The 12,764-nt window shown below is 43.5% G+C and overlaps 1 protein-coding gene across 4 annotated transcripts in view; it reads left to right on the forward strand.

The window, feature by feature from the left end:
- The window catches only part of atp2b2 (ATPase plasma membrane Ca2+ transporting 2), a 572,540-nt gene that overhangs the window by 181,257 nt on the left and 378,519 nt on the right, over positions 1-12,764 (forward strand). The window lies entirely within an intron of this gene.

Here is a 12,764-nt window from a genome sequence, read left to right on the forward strand (position 1 = left end):
CTCGATATTTTAGACAGGTGGAACAGTGACACAATACTCAAGAGGAAGTCATGCCAAAAGCTTATATACCCTTTATTGTGGTCCTAGTTTTGTTTATGAATAGTCCAAGCAATACAGCTTGTGACCCTGTTTGCTCTGATGCTGAGCTTGAACTTTGAGGGAGTGGTCAACGATGATTGCAAAATCTTTTTCCCTTTCAGTTACTTTAATTGATACCCACTTGTCATGTTCAATACTCTTATGTACCTGTGTGCACAACTACACACTTGTCTACATTGAAGGACATTGGCCAGCTATGGACCCACTTTCCCAATCTATCCAAATCCAGTTGCAATCTTTTTTCCTCTTCTAGGTTGTTAACTTTGCCACACAATTTTGTTTCATCCACAAATTTAATTAATGTGTCACCCCATGCCTTTCTCTAGATCATTAATGAATATAATGAACAGAAGGGGCTCAGTATTGAACCTTGGGGACCTCACTCATTACCATTTCCCATTGGAAATCTACTTAATTTAAAACCATCCTTTGCTGAATGACTATTAGCCAAGTTTTAATCCATCTTCCTATTTCTCCTCCACACCATGCAGGCTTTTTTTTTTACACAATCCCTCATCAAAATCCTTTTGGAAATCCAAGTAAATGATACCTACCAGGTCTCTGTGACCCTCTTCAAAAAAAAAACTGTATCAGGTTTGTCAAACCTCACCTTTTGCTTTCTGAAACCATGTTTGGTATACCCAAGAACTCCTGTATGTTCTAAATGTTCATTCATAGTATTTTTTATCAAGCTTTCATTAACTTTCCATTCACAGAGGTCTATACTTCCCAGGATCTGATTTGTGTACATTTATGAATAAGGAGGCCATGTGTAATTTCCTCTAACGCCAGTTTTCAGTGAGTTGTTGAAAATATCCAGCAGAGCATCACACATGACCTCTGCCATTTCTTTAAGCATCTGGGGATAAATTAAGTCTGACCCTGGTGTTTTCTGTACCTTTTAGCCCTTTTGATTTAGCTAGCACCTTTTGAAGCTGAACTGACAGTGGTCTGTTTAACCTTTGCAGTATTGCTGGGGAACCTCAAGAGCTGTGACTGTCTTCCAATATTTCTTGTACTATTAGCTCCCAAATTTGCCTTTTTTTGTTACAATTTACTTTTCATTTAAAAAAAAATAACACTAGCATTTCAAAGACGTACTTGAAAAGGTACAAAAAAACGTACAATCACAATCAATAACATCAGTATTGAATACCTCATTAGTAACACCTTTACAGCGAAACCAATATTATGTTGGTTCTGGAGGCCCACCAACAACAACAATTTACATTTATATCGCGCCTTTAATGCAATAGAATGTCACAGGAACGTAATCAGACAAAAATTGACACTGAGCCAAAGAAGGAGACATTAGGACAGGTGACCAAGAGCTTAGTCAAAGAGGTAGGTTTTAAGAGGTGTTGTAAAGAAGGAGAGAGGGGTGGAGAGATTTAGGTAGGGAATTCCAGAGCTTAGGGCTTACACTGCTGAAGGCAAGGCCGTCAGTGGTTGTGCAAAGGAAGTGGAGGATGCACAAGAGGCCAGAGTTGGCGAACACAGTGTTCTCAAAGGGTTGTGGTGCTGGAGGAGGTTATAGAGATAGGGAGGGGTGAGGCCATGTTGGGATTTGAACGCGAGGATGAGAATTTTTAAATCGAGGTATTGGTGGACCGACAGCCAATGTAGATTGATGAGCACAGGACAATGGTTGAACGGGACTTAGTGGAAGTTAGGATATGGGCAGCAGAATTTTGGATGAGCTTAAATTTACAGAGGGTGGAAAATGGGAGGCTGGCCAGGAAAACATTGGAATAAATGAGTCCGGAGGTAACAAAAGCATGAATAAGGGTTGAGGAAGGGGTGGAGACAGGCGATATTACGGAGGTGGAAGTATGCGGTCTTTGTGATGGACAGGATATGTGGTCGGAAGCTTAGGTCAGAGTCAGATGATGTCGCTGAGGGGCAGCACGTGGATGAGAAATAAGAGGGGGCCAAGGATAGATCCTTGGGAGACTCCAGAGGTAACGATGCCGGGGCAGAAAGAGAAGCCATTGCAGGAGATTCTCTGGCTACGACTGGATAGGGAAGAGTGGAACTCGGTGAGGGTAGCCCCACTCATCTGGACAATGGAGGATAGGGTGTTGGAGGAGTGTGGTCAACTTTATTAAAGGCTGCAGACGATTTGAGAAGGTATAAGGGGGGATAGTGCACCACAGTCACAGTCACACGTGACTTTGATTAGCGTCGATCCAGTGCTATGGCAGGTGTGGAAACCTGATTGGAGAGGTTCAAGCCATGAAGTTGCGGGAGAAATGGGCACGGATTTGTGAAGCGACAACACATTCAAGGACTTTGGAGAGGAAAGGGAGGTTGGAGATGGGGCGCAAGCTTGCAAGGACAGAGGGATCAAGGGTGGGTTTTCTGAAGAGGGGGATGATGATGCCAGATTTGAAAGGGAGGAGGTCAGTACCTGAGCAGAGGGAACTGTTTATAGTATCTGTTAGCATAGGGGCCAGCAAGAACATCAGCAGAGGTCCTAGAACAATGTTGCAGAATTACACCGGACTCTTTCCCCGACCACTGCCCCCCCCCCCCCCCCCCCCCCGCCCCCAGCACCACCTTCCTCTCTTTGTCCTCCTCGTTGTTTAAATGTGTAGTTACACTATGCAGTGTGTGAGACTAGCCTGGGAATATTTTTGCCTCATCAGCATAGAGTTTAGATTTGGGCATCTGTTTCTTTCCCTTCAGTGCCAGTGTGGTTCTTGATCAAAGTGGCTCCAAATCGCAAACGAACAGAGATGACGGAAGGCATTTTACTTGTGTTCCCCAGTGTTTAGAGATACACCAAAGGGGTTGTGGTAGTGGATTAGACTGTCTGGCTTGTGCCAAATATCTGAAGTTTGTGTCCTAAACATGCCCCTTCCACTCAGTTGAAGACTTTATCCACATCAAGGGAATTTGCTCCTTCACTGATTGTAGCAACGCCACAGTTATGATCAGTCAGATCTGTGTATCTTCTAATGTCTGTATTATATATTAGTAAATAGTTCCCCTAATATAAAGCCAACTTGATTAGGATTTACTAAGGATTTTATGTATCTGTTCAATCTGTTGACTAAAATCATTTTACGCTGAGGAGAGAGATGGGTATATAATTATTTGAGTCGAGGGGATGTGTCGCCTGTTTATGCACCAATATAATCAATGCCAAAAAAATAAACTCCTCATATTCCTCTGTCTATATTTCTTTATGTACTTTACGTGCCAGTGGGACAATTATCTAGTTAAGCATGGAATTTCACAGCAATGGCTGTCATTCTCTGGTGATTTGGTGACCAGTAGTTTCCCTAATCTCTACGTAGTCAGACAGGTCTGAGTATCTTTCATTCTCTTTCTAACTGGGGTAATTGTATTGTGCTAAACTTGCACTTAGGTCCATAGACTTTGGGGAACATTCTGAGGAATACATTTTTAGAAGGTCACAAATGCCTAATTAATAGCTACACGATTTGTTGCCATTAACTTTCAATTGCCTGTATTTGGGACAATGTCTCATTATTTTTATGATGTGGAGATGCCGGTGATGGACTGGGGTGGACAAATGTAAGGAATCTTACAACACCAGGTTATAGTCCAACAAATTTATTTTAAAATCACAAGCTTTCGGAGATTATCTCCTTCGTCACAGCATGGAAGGAGGCCATTTGGCCCATCGAGTCCGCGCCAGCTTTATACAACAGCAATCCAGCCAGTCCCACTCCCCCTCATTATTTTTAAGCAGCCTAGCTAACAATATCCCAGCCTATTTGCCTCCCTTGTAATATGACATTTGGCACAAAGCAATCTCTGCTTTTATTTTTACTTGATTAAATCTGTATTTTTCAGCAAGCAAATAGTTAAGGATATTCAAACTCTCTTAGCATGCTGACCCTACAATTTTTTATTCAGAGTTCTTACCTCATGCTTGTTTTTTCTTGTGAGCATATGCATCTTATAAAATCATTGTCCCACTGACATTGTTGGGTAAGGACAGATGTTAACATTCATGAAAATCAACAAAATATCAATTAATTTTGAAAGAAGTATTTTGTATTAATAAACTTGGGCCTACTTGTGGAGGCCTTAGAAAGGGTGCAGAAGAGATTTACTAGAATGATTCCAGGGATGAGGGACTTTAGTTACTTGGATAGACTGGAGAAGCTGGGGTTGTTCTCCTTGGAACAGAGATGGTTGTGAGGAGATTTGATAGAGGTATTCAAAATCGTGGAGGGTCTGGACAGAGTAGATAGAGAGAAACTGTTCCCATTGGTGGAAGGGTCAAGAACCAGAGGACATAAATTTAAGGTGATTGGCAAAAGAACCAAAGGTGACATGAGGAAAAACGTTTTTACACAGCGAGTGGTTAGGGTCTGGAATGCACTGCCCGAGGGGGATGTGGAAGCTGATTCAATCAAGGCCTTCAAAAGGGAACTGGATAAGAACTTGAAAGGAAAAAATTTGCAGGGCTACGGGGGTAGGGCGGGGGAGTGGGACTGGCTGGATTGCTGTTGCATAAAGCTGGCGCGGACTCGATGGGCCAAATGGCCTCCTTCCATGCTGTGACCTTTCTATGATTCTACTTTGGACAAAAGGTAGTTGATCCCGGAGCAGTCTGTTAGAATTCTGGGCCGTTGTCAACCCTATTGTTGTGGCCCTGGTAGACAGCTATCTCCTCTTACATAAACGTTTGACGTTGAGGGTCCTGCTTTAAAGCGATGTTTAGGCACAATTAAGGAGACTGCATTTGAGTTGTATTAATGCCCAAATTAATTGACCCCAAGAATGGTATGATATATTTACTGCATATCTTTCATCAATTGTCTAGACTTAAAAGTGTAAAATTAGTATAATGGTTCATGACCTAATTATAGTTTCCCTTCTATCACCACCGGAATTGAACTCAACTCCATATCTTACATTCATTATACAATTAATAAGTTCTGGGATCTTCACTTTGGAGGAAAATGTTTATCAGGTCGCACCTGATTACTATCTTTTTGCCAAATTTGCTTTGCATTAAAAGGAATAGGTGAACTCCCTAATGTTGTTGAAACAAAAAGAATGGCAGTGTTACTCTGAAATCTGTGTTTTGGTTAATTGCAATACCACTGTTGTGCTATTTTCGAGCATTTGAACACCTTGTTCCAATTTGTCCAGCATGACATTTCTGCATTGCACTGATCAGTGTGGCTTCTTAAACAACAATGTGATATTGAAACGCAAGCTCCTGATGTTGGTGCTTTAGAGTTCTAAGCGAAGCTTTTAGGAATTAAGAATAGGGGATTTCTCTTCTACAGAACATTGAAAAATTTTACCTACCAAATGTGCCACCTTGTGGTTTGGAATTGCAACTGATATTGAAGGTAATTGTTGATTGAATTGACTTGGTCGTCATTTTGGTGATGGACGTGTTTAGTTCATCAGTGGCACTTGCTACCAGTTTCTTTTGTTTTATGAAGAAAGACACAAACATTTTAAAGCCTTTCAAACAATCAGAACCTTACCTTTTGCTTGTGCCCTTTTTAAACGTGCAAGTGTTTTAGTTTATTTTCTGTATTTACTTATAATGAAAAATGTAACGACTTGGGTAGCCCCATTCTCTCCCAGGATATTGGCTTATTTGCAAGATTTTTATTGTATGCTGGGTGCATGCCAGCAGAATGAAGCCAAAGGCAATTGTAATGAGGACAAATATCTCATAGACTTGACCTAGATAGTTGCTGAGAGCACAGAAGGATTCTGGGGCGCAGGAGACAAATAAGAGACCCCCCACCCCCTCCTCCCTTAACCTATTTCTGTGTTTGGGCAGGGACAACCCAAACGGCTTCTTTTTAAATAATACAACATTTATTATTCATGTTTGCACATTGCTAGCTATGTAACCTCTATTTTTGATTCTGCTGCTAACAACTGCATCTTGGCAAGACAGCACCTTTCAAAGTAATATAATTGTACTCAAATCAAGTTTTTATGTTTGGCTAACAAATGCTTCTCGGAATTTTATTTCAATTAAAACAGGCTAAAGAATAGATAATGACATATCAACTCCCTAATTGCAAGCTGTAATCTATAATCCTTGTTCCAATTGTAATTAGTCACTTTTCAATCTTTAGTAAGTTTTCAACCATTGCAGCCAGCCTCATTTGCAATTAATTGTACAGCTACAACTTTATTATTGCTGTTAATTTGTATTTTTGTTTTAAATGGTTCAAGCTCAATGAAATGGAGATATAAGTTCAATTTTTAAAAATTCAAACCCCTTTTAAAATAGATCAGTGTAGCATACTAGTCTCTGATATTAAAGGAAATAAAATTTGTTCTAAGAGTTAACTTAAAACTTAGTAAATGTAAAGAAGTGCTTTTTTTTAAACAATTAATATTTTTTGAAATACCAATCAAAATGTGGAAAAGGAGCTGCTAAAAGGTACTGGGGAATGGCAATTGCTCTTAAGTCACGTACAGCACAGGTTGGCTGCAGAATCAAGTTCCTTCCATTCTGCCTCATCAACATGTCTTCATCAGCATGTTGCAATTCCAAACTCAGAAGCAGCCCTACTACATTGCGTCATTGTGAATTTCTCTACTTCCTTTATCAGCCATGCCTCTTGGAGTGAAACTGTAAATTTAGTGCTGAGCTATAAGCAGATTTCCATTGTGGACTTCTACCCACTAAGAACTGGGTGAAGATTGCCCAAACTCATTTTGTTTGGGACCTGTCACAATTCTGAGAGAAGGCTTTCATCCTGTCTGAGTTGGAACTTGGAGCCCAGATGAACTGGACTGCCCAGTTTATGCAAGAGGCGTATTTTTGTAAAACTTTTTTTTCTTTGTGTAATAGACTATTAATCTTAGATGTTCATTTGAGAAGGTGCCAGATAAAAGGTTGCTATGCAAGATGAGGGCTCATGGGGTTGGGCGTAATATATTAGCATGGATAGAGGATTGGTTACCGGACAGAAAACAGAGTAGGGATAAACGGATCATTTTCAGGTTGACAGGCTGTAACTAATGGGGTGCCGCAAGGATCAGTGCTGGGGCCTTAGCTATTTACAATCTATATTAATGACTTAGATGAAGGAACCGAGTGTAATGTATCCAAGTTTGCTGACGATACAAAGGTAGGTGGGAAAGTAAGCTATGAGGGGGACACGAGGACTCTGCAAAGGGATATAGATAGGTTAAGTGAGTGGGCAAGAAGGTGGCAGATGGCGTATAATGTGGGAAAATGTGAGGTTATTCACTTTGGTAGGAAAAATAGAAAAGCAGAATATTTTTTAAATGGTGAGAAACTATTAAATGTTGGTGTTCAGAGAGATCTGGGTGTCCTCGTACAAGAAACACAGAAAGTTAGCATGCAGGTACAGCAGGCAATTAGGAAAGCAAATGGCATGTTGGCCTTTATTGCAAGGGGGTTGGAGTACAAAAGTAAGGAAGTCTTGCTACAATTGTACAGGGCTTTGGTGAGACCACACCTGGAGTACTGAGTACAGTTTTGATCTCCTTATCTAAGGAAAGATATACTTGCCTTGGAGGCGGTGCAACAAAGGTTCACTAGATTGATTCCTGGGATGAGAGGGTTGTCCTATGAGGACAGATTAAGTAGAATGGGCCTATACTCTTTGGAGTTTAGAAGAATGAGAGGTGATCTCATTGAAACATATAAGATTCTGAGGGGGCTTGACGAGGTAGATGCTAAGAGGTTGTTTCCTTTGGTTGGCGAGTCTAGAACTAGGGGGCATAGTCTCAGGGATAAGGGTTTGGCCATTTAAGACTGAGATGAGGAGGAATTTGTTTGCTCAGAGGGTTGTGAATCTTTGGAATTCTCTACCCCAGCGGGCTGTGGATGCTGAGTCATTGAGTATATTAAAGGCTGAGATAGATAGATTTTTGAACTCTAGGGGAATCTAGGGATATGGAGATCAGGCGGGGAAGTGGAGTTGAGGCCAAAGATCAGCCATGATCTTATTGAATGGCAGAGCAGGCTTGAGGGGCTGTATGGCCTCCTCCTGCTCCTATTTCTTATGTTCTTCTGCACTGGTAGTGTGACTACTGCCATTGCAGGTCTTGTGAGGACTTGTGTTCTCATTGAATCTCAATTGAAAATCAAGAGTATCCACCAATCAACCAAATTAGTGCAATAGGTTCATAAGTATGACCAAATAAAATGTGATTATTCATTTATTAAAAATAGATTAAAAAAACATGTATCCTCCAATCTTTCCTGCATTTTTCTGTCCAAACCCCCCATCTCCTGAAGTTGAGTTTCCATGTTGGGGTATAGTTTCAATGCCAGCATCAACAGCTCTTCAATAATTAACCAATATTCTTCTAGATGAGCCTGAACAATGGGGCCGATTTTCAGATGGCCGAGCGGGTGCGTTGGGGGCGGGCTCCTAAAATGGCAGAATCCCGGAGCGGGTTCGGAGCCTGGCCCCAACCCGCTCACTTCTGGGTTCCCAATGGCGCGCAGCTCCCGCATGCGGGACTCCCACCAGCAATTAAAGACAGCGGGATGATAATTTAGATATTTATTTAGGTAGTTGAGGTACTTGACAGACCTCATTGAGTGGAGATTTTGGCAGGGGTGCAATTTTGGAGGATCCTCAGCGTGTTTCCCATGCTGTGGGAAACACTCCCTGTTGGAGCAGACGTGTTTCAGCCAATAGCCAGTGGGAGATGCAAAGGATTTTTTGACAGTTGGGGGGAATACCTCATTTATTGCAGCAGGGCATTCTGTCACTTCAGACAAAGTTTTGACTGCAACACCTTTGTCTTTCCACTCAAAATTATTAATTTATATCCTAAACTCTGCTGTGCAAACACATTTACCTACTTTGTGGACCCCCTCAAACTCACACCGTCAGGATTGGGGGGGGGGGCGCCATGGCTGCATTCATCACTTCATCCGAGGACGAGCAACATCACCAGCCTTGCCAGGCATGCCGTCCACCTCCGCCATGTGGAGCTCCACAACACAGTGCTGCGCCACAGGCACCTGCACAAAATAGTCGTGCAACTACACATATACCCACTGTAGGGTGACCCAATGGGTGGCATCAAGTGTGGGTGTTCAAGGTGAACCTCATGAAAGGGACTTATTGCACAAGCCAGTCAAGAATGGCCAAGATGTGGCAGTAGTGGTGACAATATAATATTTAATGTGAGTTGAACAAAAATGAAATATAAATAAAAAACATGATAAAGCGTCAAACACCCTTGTGCATCCCCTTTGTGCTCACAAAACCTTTGCCTTACGCTTCCTATTACTTCTACGTGGTGCTTCCCCTGTGGCTGCAGCAGAGGTAGTGGCAGGTTGCTCTTGTTTATGCCCTGACTGATTAGATGCTTTGGGCTGATGCCCTCTGGGTTTCGGTGCCCATGAGGGCCCCTCCAAAGACTGCTCCACCTGCACCTGTGCAGGGGCAGACTCGACCACCTGGAGAGAAGGCAGCATTGCAGGTACTGGTTGAGAGGGGGGCAATGGGTGAGACACGAGAGCACTTTGAGTGGCGTCCCCACTTCCATGTCCCCTTTCGCCATCATCCCTCTCCTGGGTCAGGCCCACATCACTCCTACCACCCTGCTGGACGCCAGTTTGGAGGACATGTGTGAAGCCTTGTAAGGCCAATGCTAGTGTATCTGCCTGCCTGTTTAAGGCGGCAGAAAGTTGCTCACCCTGAGTCCGAACGGCCGTTATCAGGGCCTCAATGGACTCGTTGAGCCGTGCTTGACGCACAATGGAGGCTAGCCTTCCCTCCATCGCAGACATTCCCGTACTAACCCGCAACACTATCTCAGAGATGCCCTCACATCCCTGTGACAGTATCTCGGAGATCCCCTCCTGTACCTGTGCCACCATTTCACTCATGCAGGAGTTGGACTCCTCCATCCTCTGCGCGATTGTGGAGAGTGCGCGTGGCACCTGTTCCAGCACCTAGCAAATGTGCTGCTGCCCTTCAATCATTCTCCTTTTAAAGGATGGCCCCCAGGATTCAGCATCTGTGTCCAGCTGAGCAGAGCCTGGAGAAGAATGCTCCCACCGTGGCGGACTCTCCACAGCTGCCCCTGCCACCAGTGTCTGCTCGTGCTCACGTGTGTGGTGACTCACCATGTGCAACCCCAACTAACTGAGGACGGGGACCCACCGAGGTGTGTGTATCTGCGCTGGTGGATGGCTCGCTTAGATGTGGTGGTGCCCCCTCACAGGCCGGCAGGTCCTCTGAGGAGTCACACTCCGCCGTCACAGCGGTCACTGAAGAGAACAGAAGAGAACAATATTAAGTATGATGACAGATGTTGAGGTGCTGAAGATGGCAAGGCATGTTAACATCATTTGCTATTGTGAGTGCTGAATGTTAAAGTTCTGTCACCAGCCGTTTGTCGGGTGGCAGTCTCGGCGTCCCCGATGGACAGGCACTCGAGGGTGCGGCTCACTTCAAGAGCCTCCAGCTCCACGTCCGTGAGGACGACCTGATGTTGTGGCCCCCCTCCGGTCTTCGCCCTCTCCCGTGCATCCTGGGCTCTTTTCTCCTATAAGGGGAGAAACTAGAGAGGCGTGAGTGAGGGACGGTGACTTGGCCAACCGCTGAATGCATTGGTTTGGGTGAGGCTGACTGTGAAAGAGATGCATCAGAGGGTGAGTATGAGACAGAGCCATGAGATTGTATGAGGATTGGGTTGAGCGGTAGTGGTGGGATGAGTACTGGGTAGGTGAGTAAGTGCAGGTAAGTTGAGGATGAGGTTTGAGTGGGTGTGAGGAGTGATGTGATAGAGTAGTGTTGGCAGTGTAGAAGGAGTTGTGGGGTGGGGCGGTGATGTGGAAGACGGAGTGTAGGAGAATGAGTAAGTGTACCCACTTTGGCTGACCTAGTTATGTCATTGAAGCGCTTCCTGCACTGCATCCAGGTGCGGGAGACGATGCAGCTGCTTCTGACCTCCTCTGCCACCTCAAGCCAGGCCTTCTTGGTGGCAGAGACAGGTCACTTCCTCCCGTCCGCCGGGTAGAAGATCTCCCTGCTCCTCCTCCTCACCCCATCAAGTAAGACCTGGAATGAGGCATCATTAAACCTGGGAGCAGCCTTTCCCCTGGGCTGCTCCATGGTCCTGTGTCGTTGTTTGCTGCAGGATCAGTCATTGGAGGACTGCCCCTTTAAATAGGGCTCCTCCAGCTGACAGCCTGTGATGCGGACGCGCAGTCCGCCCGCTGCGCAGGTTTCCGACGGGAAACCCGGAAGCCACGTTAAGTGGTTTCAATTTACCCACAATCACGTGGGGAACCGACGGATTTCATTGGGCGGGTTACCCTCGCGCCCGGTCGCCCCCTCCGCTGCCAACCCGCCTCCCTGGTAATATCGGGGCCAATGTGTCAGCCAGCTACTTGACTAGGGGAGGGGGACTCACAGGCAAGCCTACTCCCATCTTCGATAATCATGTATGGACAGCTGCAGTATGATTTTCATTAAATGAATAATCTCAAAAATTGTAATGCTGATTACAAAGATGTTCCTATCTGCCATAAATTTAACTTAAGTTTTGCTGGCATTGTTTAGGGTTTTATTTTCTGACTGGCCTAATGCATATTCACAGATATAGCTATTGTGTATCTGTCCAGATCACGAAACCGTCGATTTTTATCTAAGCAGCCAAACCACGAGAACAGCAGTTATTCAAGGAGGCTGAAATGAAGGGTGGTCCTTATCTTATAGATAGAAAACCAAGACTGTTGGATTCAGAATGAATTGTATATTGTTGTACCTTTTCACTAAGAGGATAACAACACACAAAGTAACGCCATTTCTAAGGGGGAAAGCACTTAGAAAGATAAGTGTCACAAAGAATAGAAAAAGAAGCCTTGCACTGTGTGGTAAACATATTGTGCTTTATTTCCTTAAATAGAAAAGGGTCTTTTGTGACCTGTGAATCTGTCAATAAGGACGCTGCAGCTCTAGTAATTGAATCCAGATTGACAGTACAATCATCCAAGAAAATGGAGCCATGCTGTTCACTCTCCCAGACCAGAAATCAGAGCTTTCTACATTAATGACAAATATTTAAGTAATATTTCACTGGTTTTCAAGAATTAATCTGCATTGATTGTCAAATTTTAAGTACCAGGCATATAAAGGTTGGGAAGGAATGTTGCAGCATGTGTGATTATGTAGCTGTATGAAGTACAGGATTACTGACTATGACAGATGTGCATTTTAGCACTTGACAAACAGACTGCGTCAGTAATGAATTATGCAATGAACATTGCTCACGAATCCAGAGCAGAAATTGAAAGTGAATATATGATGAGATTGCAGTGCCTTTTAACGACACCAGAATCTATTGGCGATATCTTTTACTTTAATTGTTATATATTCAAGTTTTATATGGTCATTTCACTTCCTCGTAAAAAATGGTGCCTGCCTTTGGGACAAGGATTTATTTTAGAAACTTGTGCCTGGAACTCTTTTGTATCTTTGTCTGACAAAGTGCTCATTCTCAGAGGTAAAAGAATTCTTGAAAATACATGCTCGATTAATTAATAGTAATTGCCTTTATTAGACAACTGAATAATGCCACTAGGTATTTTGTTGTTATATTGGTGGCATTGTGTCTGCTCCATTGATATTTTGTTCACATGAACATGATTTTGTAAAATTTTGGTATGATACACACCAATTTCTGTCTTTGGATTCTTT

The sequence above is a fragment of the Heptranchias perlo genome, chromosome 17, assembly GCF_035084215.1.
Source record: "Heptranchias perlo isolate sHepPer1 chromosome 17, sHepPer1.hap1, whole genome shotgun sequence".
NCBI classification, from domain to species: Eukaryota; Metazoa; Chordata; class Chondrichthyes; order Hexanchiformes; family Hexanchidae; genus Heptranchias; species Heptranchias perlo.